Source organism: Hippocampus comes, unplaced genomic scaffold, assembly GCF_001891065.2.
Source record: "Hippocampus comes isolate QL1 unplaced genomic scaffold, H_comes_QL1_v1.1 scaffold5, whole genome shotgun sequence".
In the NCBI taxonomy this organism is placed as follows: Eukaryota; Metazoa; Chordata; class Actinopteri; order Syngnathiformes; family Syngnathidae; genus Hippocampus; species Hippocampus comes.
In genome coordinates this window covers 870,947-882,582 of record NW_017805701.1, presented here as the reverse complement: position 1 = coordinate 882,582, position 11,636 = coordinate 870,947, and the positions used below count along the sequence as shown (strand labels likewise).

General features: G+C 43.9%; 1 long non-coding RNA gene across 1 annotated transcript in view; it reads left to right on the top strand.

Annotated features, from left to right (window-relative positions):
* Positions 1-10,629, top strand: part of LOC109523537 (uncharacterized) — a 12,522-nt gene extending 1,893 nt beyond the window's left edge. Inside the window, exons 2-3 of the long non-coding RNA XR_002169788.1 lie at positions 8,283-8,382; positions 9,742-10,629. This is a non-coding gene — a long non-coding RNA (uncharacterized LOC109523537). The remainder of the gene's footprint in view (positions 1-8,282; positions 8,383-9,741) is intronic.
* The last annotated feature ends 1,007 nt before the right edge of the window (positions 10,630-11,636 follow it).

The window sequence follows — 11,636 nt, the reverse complement described above, 5'->3', positions numbered from 1 at the left end:
GTGTGTGTGTGTGTGTGTGTGTGTGTGTGCCTGGTTTGCTTGCCGTCAGCCACACTCCGCCTTAATAGAACTTGACAGGATGAAATCCGCAAGAAAGCTTTCAGCCCACGAGGTAACAACCTGTAACCCGATCAAACTAGAAAATGTTTGAAACAGTTCGTCCGCCACGTCTGAACATTTGTCTGGGACCGTTGCCAGATCGCAATCACGCTGAAAACCAATTAAAGTAAAGACCCTGGTGTGTGTCCTCGGAGAGGGTGTTAGTCTGCCGTCTCGAATTAAATGACGCTGTCATCACGTCCGTCGAAATCGATTAAGTAAATATCATGTAGCAGCTCACAGTTGTCGTTCACCTTTGGTGTGATTTTTTTTATTTTTTTTTTACCTCACGATGGAGATATTGCTCCTTTCTCGCAGCAAAGGATGATTAAAATTGCAAATATCCCGACAGACTTAAGATTGTTATTGGCGTAGCTTTTATTAATATATTAATTTGATTTGGAACACTGTTAAAGTTGCGAGGGACCTCAAGGAGCACATCCAGATCCCCCGAGCTTTATTATGAAAAAGGACGAGTTAGGTGACACGGTAGACCACTGGTTAGCACGTCCGCCTCACAGTGCAACGCTACGGGGTTTGATTCCGGCTGAGGCCTTCCTGCGTGGAGTTTGCGTGTTCTCCCCGTGCCTGTGTGGGTTTTCTCCGGGTACTCCGGTTTCCTCCCACATTTCCAAAAACATGCATGGTTCATTGAACACTCTAAACTGTCCCACAGTGTGATTGTGAGCGCGGGTGGTTGTTCGTCTGTGTGTGCCCTGCGACTACTGCCTGAAGACAGCTGCGATAGGCTTCGTGAGGAGAAGCGGATCAGAAAATGGGTGGATGGAAGGTCAAGCTTACAAACATGGGCTGGTTCAAGACGTGGCAGAATATAAGAGAAGCTGACAGAGGACATGGGGAGAAGCAGACTATTTATACACACGGGCTAACAAAGAGACAGAAAGGCAGGAAGTAAAGTTTCTGAAAACTAAAGGAAATAATTCCAAAATAAAAGCCGACATGGGATGATGAACTGAAAACTAAAGGAAATAATTCCAAAATAAAAGCCCACATGGGAAGATGAGACAGGACTAAAAACTGAGACCTTAACCTAAATGAAGAGACATGACAACAAAAATGCAACCACAATATCCAAGTAGTTACCAGATAAGCTAACAGTTAGCCTAGCTTCTTCTATTTCTTCTTCTACTCCCTTCCTTCGAAAGCCCTCTTGCATTAATGTAGCGATGAACTGCGAGGCAGCCTGAGGTATTTTCCATCGTCACGTATGGGGCCTCTCACATTTTAAAAATGGTTTAAGATGTTAAAAATGTGTATTTGTGTACCCTGCTTCACACTTGGTTTTGTCCTTTTGCGTCACACGCTTGTGCTAATAAAGAGGAAAATGTCTTTTCCCAGATGTTAACTCCCGCTTTAAGGCGCGCAGCTGCGACCGCTCTCGCCGACGTCTTGAAATCATAACTCTCTCTCCCCCAAAGCGCATTCAACGTGGGCTCAAATATGGACATTCTATCTTAAATTGCACTGTCAAAACTGATTTGTTCATTATGGAAGCTCGGGCCGCCTTTTACATACTAATGGCGTCTTCCTGGGGACGGAAGGCGTCGCTTTGCATTCTTTCATCGCCGGCTGAAATATGGCAGCGGACGTTTGATCGATCGTCGGGATGCTTCACGCGGACAGTCGCCGTCTCGTGAGAACGAATTCCGCTGACTCCGTCCGGCTGACTTCCCATCAGTTCCTCGGCTATGCTGACATCAAGTTTGATTGGTACGAAAAACTAAACACACACACACACACACACACACACACACACACACACGCACACACACACACACACACACACACAAAAAAAATCAAATAATGTTTTGACTCTCTTGACGCACACGGTTAAAATCTCTTGAGAATTTTGCAGGAAATCGCACAAGAAGTTTAAGAGTCTTACGTTCTAACTGGGCTATGTCAAGCCTTGGAGCATTTGCACGCCACCAAACATTTATTTTTACTTCCCCTCTTGAACAGATTTTTTTTTCCCCCCATTTGAGTTGGACAAGTTTGTGGTCATAATAATGGTGGAAAAAGCTTTGGAATTATTTATCCTCTTACGGTGACTGAGCAGGTGAGTGTCGACTTTTGATTACGGAAGGTCCACTCGCTAAAGCTGTAATCACGAGTGGTGTTCGTAAATCGTTTCCATTTGACTGAAAAGAAGCTGTATTGTCCACCCAGCGTATAAAAATCCTGTTCCAGAAATGAGTGAATGACACAGCCTATGTTTTCGAGCAAAAAAAAAATAAAATAAAAAAATTGAGGGGGACCCCATTTTAGGGTTATTTTACAGGAACCAAATTTGACGCCAACATAACAGAGGAGTCAGTGGGAAAGACGCGGAATGATGTCGGTGGAACTGATCCGTCACAAGACAAGATGAAAACAATCTTGACATTCCATCAACCCCCGTGAGGACAGCACCGGCGTTCTCGTCATTCTGAAAAGGGGACTTTGTGGAGAGTTGACTTTTTACGAGGTGCCCTGCCATCTGAATCCATTTTTTTTTCCTTCTCAAAATGAGTCAAAAGCAGAAGCTTGCAAAATACTCACATTTGAATTTGGTGACATTGGGATTGTGACTCATTATTCAAGTACATGCCCACTCAAGTCAGAATAAACACAAATACATTTCTGTGTTTTATCCGATGCCCTTTAAGCATTCAAACACACACAAACTTCGATCGGTCCTCTTTGGGGGTGGTGTGTCGTCACCATGGAGGTGGAAAACATTCCCGCCAAGGGACCGTTAAATTTCACTGGAGCCAGCCAGTTAGGTTGGCTAATTGGTGCAGTGTGAGAGTCTGGGTGTGAGTAGTGGCCTACAGCAGCTCTATAACGACCCTTTTCTTTTCCTCGAGACTTTTCTTGCTGTTAGGCTACGCTAGGCTATCGGTATCAGGCAACAGGAGACATTCGTGAATTTGGTGACATTGGGATTGTGACTCATTATTCAAGTACATTCCCACTCAACTCAGAATAAACACAAATACATTTCTGTGTTTTATCCGATGCACTTTACGCATTCAAACACACACAAACTTCGATCGGTCCTCTTTGGGGGTGGTGTGTCGTCACCATGGAGGTGGAAAATATTCCCGCCAAGGGACCGTTAAATTTCACTGGAGCCGGCCAGTTGGGTTGGCTAATTGGTGCAGTGTGAGCGTCTGGGTGTGAGTAGTGGCCTACAGCAGCTCTCTAGCGACCCTTTTCTTTTCCTGGACACTTTTCTTGCTGTTAGGCTACGCTACACTAGGCTATCGGTATCAGGCAACAGGAGACATTCACATCTTCTCATGTTGTCAGGCGCTGATTTATCATTTCCTCTTCGGGGGTGAGGGGAAATTTACCCTTTCATGTAGCTCTTCAGGGATGTTGCAGGGGGTCCCCTTTCGCTGACAACCCACCGCCGCGCGACAAACGAGAGATTCTTCAAAGACGACCCTCGGCTTTCTCTCTTTGTCCGGCCCCATGCCATTCATTCCTTCCTTCTCAAATATCCTCGCGGGCGAACGACAGAAAGAGTACGGACGATTCTCACATCTTGCCCCCCCCCCCCTGGAAGTAAGGACAGTCTGACTTTTCCTCTCCCATCGAGCTATTCTCTCACATTTTCTGACTTGCTCCACTTCTCGACTCATTTCCACATATCAATTACAAATATGACTCTCGGTGGCTCAACACTGTCACGATTTGAGGTTTTCGTAGTGGAGGAAAGTTTAGGGTGCAGCCGTAATCTCCAAAAAATATTCTCCCCCCCGCCCCAAAAATCGTAAAAAAACAGAAAACAGGGCACAAGACAACGTGAGTGACGACGGCAGCAACAATAATGAACGGCGACTATCAATTAGCATGTCTGTGGTGTTTTACATTATGTGACAGCATCGAGCTACGGTGGGTATTTCCGACGTAAAGTTGTTTGAGATACACGAGTTGTAATTCTCTTTGTTTTATGTTTAGTTTGACAGTGAACTTCATCCGGGAGTTTAAAGCCTGTTTTCTGGGAAATTGGCTGGAGTACTGCTTATTGTAAAGTCAGTTGAGTTTGTTTCCGCCACACAGTGCTGACATCCTTGATGATGTCAGCATTTTTCCGTCCTCGGATTGGTTGGACCGAGCGAAACTGGTCACGGTCAAGTAGCAAAAAGACGAGCAAGTCTGTCGTGATTTGTACATGGGAATACAAACAGAACATTTCTGCTGGGAAGTATTTTAAATTTTTTTCAGGTTATTAGATAAATATTGATTGTGAACTGCTTCAGGTGATGTACATGGCACAGCTGCATTTTTTTGGGATAATACAGATTTTTTTTTTTTTTTTTAACTGTGATGGAATAGTGTGGTATTAAGAGGTGGATTAAGTCAGGCAAGTCCCCAGAGAAGGCTCAGGTATCAAATGTACGACCCGCCACTGGTAATTAAGGCGAGTGTGTGGGACCGATCCCACGTTTGGGCCCTGGGGGTTGCGAAACCTGTGAAAGCCATTACGGCTGCGGCAAAACTTAAATCATGAGCGCGAGGCAGCTGCGAGAGCGCTAACCTGCCAGAAAAGTCCCGTTAATGCACACTGACACTGGACCGGCAGCTTTACGGGGTGACAGATTGACTGCCAGCAGTAAAACAGCGTCGGCGAGCGTGTGAGTAAACGTGTGACGTGATGTCACGAGGCGTGGAAGTCAGTTTTATCCCGAAGGTGCGTTTCAATTTGACGTAACGCTCCATTTAAAAAGTAACAGCCTATTTCTAGCAGATGCTTACTAAGCATACGTAGTCCATCCTTTGGGATGAAGAAGTTGTTGGGGGAGGGCCTCATTAGGGATCCTGCCCGTGAGGGAGGACAAAGGGGGGTCTCTGGCATTTGAAGGATGGGGTGATGACGGTAGCATGTTGTTTGTGTACAAAAGTGATATGGCTCGGAACACTGCTTTGACACTTGTAACTGCGCAAGACAAATGACGAAATGCGTCATCCCGTGTTGGCGCCCGTGTTGGGTTTTGTTCAGCGGTTTCGAACGTTTTCTATCGACCGCACTTTTCATATTTTCTCAACTCCTTCAAAAGTGAGCTTGTACCTTGAGTGGTTGTAATCGGGACAGTAAATTAATTGTTTCTCCAACCCCCCCCCCAAAAAAAAATGGGAATCTACAAGATGCATTATTTTAAACATTTTTAAAAAGTACTTTTTTAAAAAAATGTGACTGTTTTACGATCCCGTGTCCTTTTTCGAAAAGCATGTTGTGATGCAGCAAATACAATACAATACATCCTGATTTATATAGCGCTTTCACGACAGCTGCAGCTGTAACAAAGCGCTGAACAAAACAGTTAAAGTAAAATAATGTTGACGCTAGCCTTTTTTTTCTTTGACGTTTATCATAGTAACTTGTAGTCTTGGTTTTATTCAGAGGGGCCGAGTAGCCCAAAATCTTCTCTCAATCAAGCTTAATCTTACTTTAGAATAATAGGACTCAAGTCAAGTTAAAACGTAGGCCTCCAAATAATGACTTAAAAGTAGGTACTCAAGTACTGAGCTGTAACATTGGATTGTCTTTTTAACCTGAGCATGAATGTCAAATAGAAATTCTCTGGCGAGTACAATTTAAAATAGTTACTGAAGGGAATGTAACTGAGTAAATATAGCGCAATGCTACCCACCTCTTGTTTCAGTGGGCCTTAAATGTACATGGCCGTTCACCTCAATGCTATCCGGATTGTCCTTCGATCTGGATGCTAATTATAACAACACAACATAAGAACAGACTTCGGACAGGTAGCAACCAGTGTGTTGACTGTACAGTATTTGCCAAACCAACGTGATGCATTTTGAACATGCGCCCAGTCCGGTAAAGGTCACCTCACTGGGAAGTCACGCTGATTAAATCAAGTGTCCCTGACGTGCTTTTATGTTCTTGCCTGATTACGCTTGGTGTTTATTTGTGCAGACCTGCATCATGACCCGTGGTGATTTACACAAGCGCTGTGGTAATATTGTCACAGTCTTAATGGAGCCTTAATGGACTGCATAGTGTACATTGTGTGAGTGTCGTCGTTTTGGCAGCGGGGGTTGGGGTCGGCGGGGGGGGGAGGTGAAGCACGCTGGCAAAGGTGGAGGAGACTCATCTGAAATGATTATTTACGACAATTAGTGGATTGTTGTTTATCTATCGAACCCGGCGACGAACGGTGACAGTCAGGAAAAAATGACAGGCTCTTCCACTAGATGGCAGAATTACAAATAACCTGTGCCTCCACCCATTTCTATTCTTTTTGTTCCACTTGATCAGCAGAGCGATCAAACAAGAGCGAGTAAATGTGTGAGTAAATAAGACGATAATAATGGATGGTTAGTTTGTGTGCAAGCGACTTGGCGTGAGTTGTGGCCAACAGCTGCTCCTTGCGAGTGTCCTCATTTTGTATTTCTGTGTTTGGTTGCATATATTACACCATGCTGGCTAAATATGAACTCAATTTTCCATAATGCTCTATGTCCATTGTTTAACTCTTTCATTCCACAAGACGGACTTGTACGTCTTTTTAAAATTAGGCCCCGCCTACCAAGGACGTACTTGTACATCTAAGTCTTTTTTTTGCGTCATAGAGAGGAGGAGGGTCTGATGCAATCTGTGAACGAGAATAAGCCGTTTGCATTATGAATCATGTAAAAAAGCGACCAGTAGGTGGCAGTGGTGACACACGTGATTGAAATGCACGCTTTTACGAAGAGCTCTTTTTCTCCGTTTTTTTTGCCCAGGTATCGCCAGTTCCATGAGAGTTAGCCATTTTGTAATGCCGATTGCTGAAGAATGGAAAAAGATAGAACCAATTTTTTTTTCTGCTGAAAGAAGAGAGTCCAATCGGACATCCTTTTCCCACACGAGTGGGACAAAGTGAAGGTTGCGTGTGCTGTCCACTCAAATGTCACAATGCCTGAGCGGTACTATTCTTGTAACCGGCATCGAGCAGCCATTCCGCACCCGCGTGCCTCTCCTACGCACCCGCAGAGGTTGTGCATAGTGACAGTGTGTGCTTGAGTGTTGATGGCAAAGTCACCTGTGCGTCCAGAGCGTTGCCAGGTTGGGCAGACAGCTGAATGGCTTCTTATTTCAGTTTGATATTAAAACTAGGGGGGTCACCTGTCGTGGAAAGAGAAAGAGTTGAGGGCGCTAGCTGACATAACCTCCAGCAGTGGCGTGCAGACTGGAGTAAAGCTCCTACCATAAGATAAGATAAGCATACACACGGGGCAGAGTGAATCGTGTGTCCAACGGTTTCGTCTGGTACCTGCGGGCTAATGTATTTGACAGATGATGGCGGGCTGCATGAGGTCTTCCTTGAACAAATTTTTTTGACGAGCACCTGGATGTGCATTTGTATAAACAAAAGCCTACCATTCAAATTGCAGCCTTTTCAATTTGAAAAATTGCATTCTACTATATTGTGATTTCGATTTCAATTTGATTTATTGTTATAGACTCCCCAAAATAATAGAAGCGACCCACCTATGTGCTGCAACCTGCCATCCTCAGCCTCCTCCTCCTCCTCCTCTTGGGAGATAGCAAAGGCTTCTTTCCGACTAATCCTCCTAAAGAGAGAAAAGAAAAAAAAAAGCTCTTTTAGCAGCGGCCAGCTTTGATCCTGGACAAATGAAGAGAAAAAAAAAAACTGACATAAGCTACTTACACGGACCGGTCTTTTTCTTTCACTTCCTTCGTCTCTCGGCTCATCTCTCACCTAAACACGTCACGCCGGACGCCAAGGTCAGGAAGGTTGCCCCGGGGCGGCGTCCTTACAATATGTTAGAAGGATCAAATTTGATCCCGTGCGTTCCCGTCGATGCAAAAAAATAGACTTCGGAGTCTCAACGTAAACAGCATTTTGTAGACTAAACAGGCGAACTTGAAAGAGCCTCCTCAAAGACACTCCCAATTACATTTTGCTGTGATTTTCGAAGAAGACTGAGTCAGGATAGCTGGAGAGAGTCGACCATCCGGCCATCCATTATCTGAACCACTTATCCTATACGGAAAAGCAATGCGTGCTTGTTTCCAGCTGTGCTTTTCTCAAGTGACGTTTACTGTAAAACTTGCACAGAACTTGCAAATTGAGTTGATGATTTACGCCCATTTTAAAGCTTTATGCATAATATGATTTTTTTTTTTTTTTAATCCACTTCAGGTCGCCAGCCTCACCTTCTACAGGATACTATCTGTGACCTTGAATGTGTGGATTTAAAACGTGTGTTCTGGCCTGTTGAGTGATGTGGGAATCAGCTGTTGTAAGCTTCTCAGGTTAGTAAGCACATAAAAGCTCAAAAAGATGTCTTCTTTTAGTGTTTATCTTCAACTTTCAAAGTGTTTTCAGTCTAAAAAAAAAAACGGCACAAATGAGTTGGCATCACCGTTCCAACACTTTTGCAGTGGAGCATATTTGGACCTCTCATGTCGTGTTCCTGTGTGGTTGCGTGACACATCTGCTCATCTACAGCGCGAATTGGGGGGGGAGTTTGTTGTGTTGAAGCAAGCATCAACAGACACATCTGTGGGTTCGGGTTGGTGCGTGAAACAAGATCCCAAACACACACATTGGTACCTAATGATGATTAATACACTGCATTGATGATCGTGTGTGTGTGTGTGTGTGTGTGTGTGTGTGTGTGTGTGTGATGACGTGTTTGTTGATACGAGGAACCTTTGCAGCGCAGCGACCCTTGAACTTGAAATATATACGGACACACACACACACACACACACACACACACACACACACACACACACACACACACACACACAACACACACACACACACACACACGCACACACACACACACACACACACACACACACACACACACATTATAAACACTCCATTCAAGCTCCAGGTGTTCAACATGCACGCACACACGCGCACACCCGCGCGCATGCACACCCACGCACACAGCAGTCAATAGTAAAGGAACTTGTGTCAAATGGACAATGCAAAAGGACTGTCTCAACACCTTTTTTTACGTAAAAGTAAAAAAAACGACAAAATATTACAACAATTACATACAATAATTGTTAACTCAAACAAAACGTACCTGCATACAAAATAGTTTCCCTCTTGTGGGTTTTATGCCATTAAAACGACATATTCCCATATGGCACCATAGTGAACCGACTAACAAGGAATACTAGACTAGCTAAGGAAAACATCTGAAAAACTATTTACACGCTGCAACAATGAGGCACTCTAAAGCGGGCGTGCCAGCCCGAAGCCCCCGTCCACACATTGGCTGTCTCACCGGATTTTGATTTAAATCACTGCACTCATGGCCAACAACGAGGCGCTCTGAAGTGGCCCCACCAGTGGAATATCCAAAAGGAAGATGCAGCTAGCCAAATGCTCATCGCAATTGTGCCGGCTAACTGCTCGTGCGAATGACGGCCCTCAAGTTCTTATATAGTGGGGGAGGGGCTACTCATGCTGGATACCCACTGGTTACCATTTTATCCATATCCGCCTAAAAAAAAAATAAAAATCAGGAAAACTGAAATGGTGATTCTCCACAATTAACTACGACATAGTTGTTATTCTTTACCCATGTTTTCAAGAGTTATCTTCACACATGCCTTATGAGTTTTTTTTCTTTTCTAAGGTTATCTACAACAGCGTGTGAGTACTCTCCCTCCGAGTTTGAAGTTGAAAATTTGCAAATGGGGGCGGGGCAAGTGACTGCAAGTAATGAGTGCGTCACGATGGCAATGAACCTCCAGTCAAAGTAAGCCTGATGACCAACATCTTCATGACACTGTAGATTACATTCCTCCTCCTCCTCCTCATCTCGCTGACTCCCCCTCACTCGCGCATCAGCTGACAGTAAAAAGTGCTTTGATCAAGTGACGTTTACGTCACTGCTATAACCTTTTAATGTTTTTGTTTTTCTCCAGAACCTACATAGAGGGGTGACACATGGGCAGAGGAAAAAAAAAATATTTTTTTAAACTCAACTAAATACAGAGATTTGCTTCGAAATACAAAGTACATTTCATGTGAAGATAGTTGCTGAAAAAAATGTGCAAATATTATGGAATAAGTAATCAATTGAGATTTTCACATTAAACTGTGATCACCATTTCAGTGTTCCTGATTTTTTTTTCCCGTGACTAAAACGCCTAGTGATGCACTTGTGTGTCGCCCCTTGCCCACTAGAAGAACTGAGAGCCTTTGTTTGCATCAGTGATTATTCAGCGCAATTTGGACGTAGCTAGTGAGGCCTCCAGCTCGAAAATGCAGATTGACAACTGCCGTGGCCACTTTAGAGCGCCCCGTCTTCATCTGTGTGTGTGCACCTGTTACAAAAAGGCAAACTAGAAATCAGAGGAGGAAAAAAAAATCTGTCGTGACAGCTCTGAGAACTGTGAAAATAGGGCATTCATGCTGGCATGGCTGCGTTAGAGTGCCTCGTTGTTGCAGCATGGAAAAGCCTGACAGCGACTCAGTGGGAAATATTCCAGTTCCGCAGCGTTTTAGAGGGGAAAGAATAGCTTGATTAAAAAAAAAAAAATTTTTTTTTCAAAACGTTTTTGAATCCTCATTTTTATCAAATTGATTTTTTTAAACATACAAATTTGGCAGGGTTGTTGGCAGCACTCGTCTCTGTGCTGTCAAAATCACTTCACCGAGACTTCAACACTTATACACAATAAAATATTCTACAAGGTGACTTCAACCAAAGCTTTTTTTTGTAAAGGTGAAACACCTTGTAACGTTTTAAAATCAGAATTGTCATAAATCACCTTTATCCCAAATGCGAATGAAATCAATTCGTATTAAGACTCCTGTGCAAGGTATTGCTAACAATCAGATTTCTTCTTTCTTGCTTTCTGGTTTTTGTTCTCGGGATTCTCAGCTATGCGGTTTATTCTCCTACACAAGCAAACGTTTGCAGTGCACATCCAGTAGGATGGCGTGCAGCTAACATGTCGTGCAAATGTTTACTTGGGAGCTGGATAGCCGCAGGACTTTGACAGCATGTTTGACGGTGCGCTCGTCCCGGATAACGGCAGCAGAAACATCCCGTGCTTCCCACATTATGCCACCGATGCAGGTGCGGTGTGGGAGAGGAATGTGAGGATTCTGCCGTATCTACTGGCACGCATGTGAATGGGATGTCTCCACAAGGGAGGATGATTGGCCAATTTGAAAGAATTATTTGTTCACATATTGGCAGATCAACTTGATACATATACGAGTCAGCAAAAAGTTCGGGAAATTGGCTTTGGGGTAAAATTTCAGTGCGAACCCAAAACCGACTTTCAGTGAGCAGATGTTCACCTACTGCAGGTGAATCTGAAACGATGAATGGAGGTTACTATAGGTCATTTTGGGCTCACCTTGAAATTTCAGATTTTTTTGTGAGTAATGGATGTGGGCGCCAAAGCGATTGACAGGAATCCCGCACTCAGGCCCAAAAAAAACAAAAAAAATCTTTCTCATTGATATCCAAATCCATTAAACATGAGATAAGGCCATTTGGAATGCTTTAAAAGA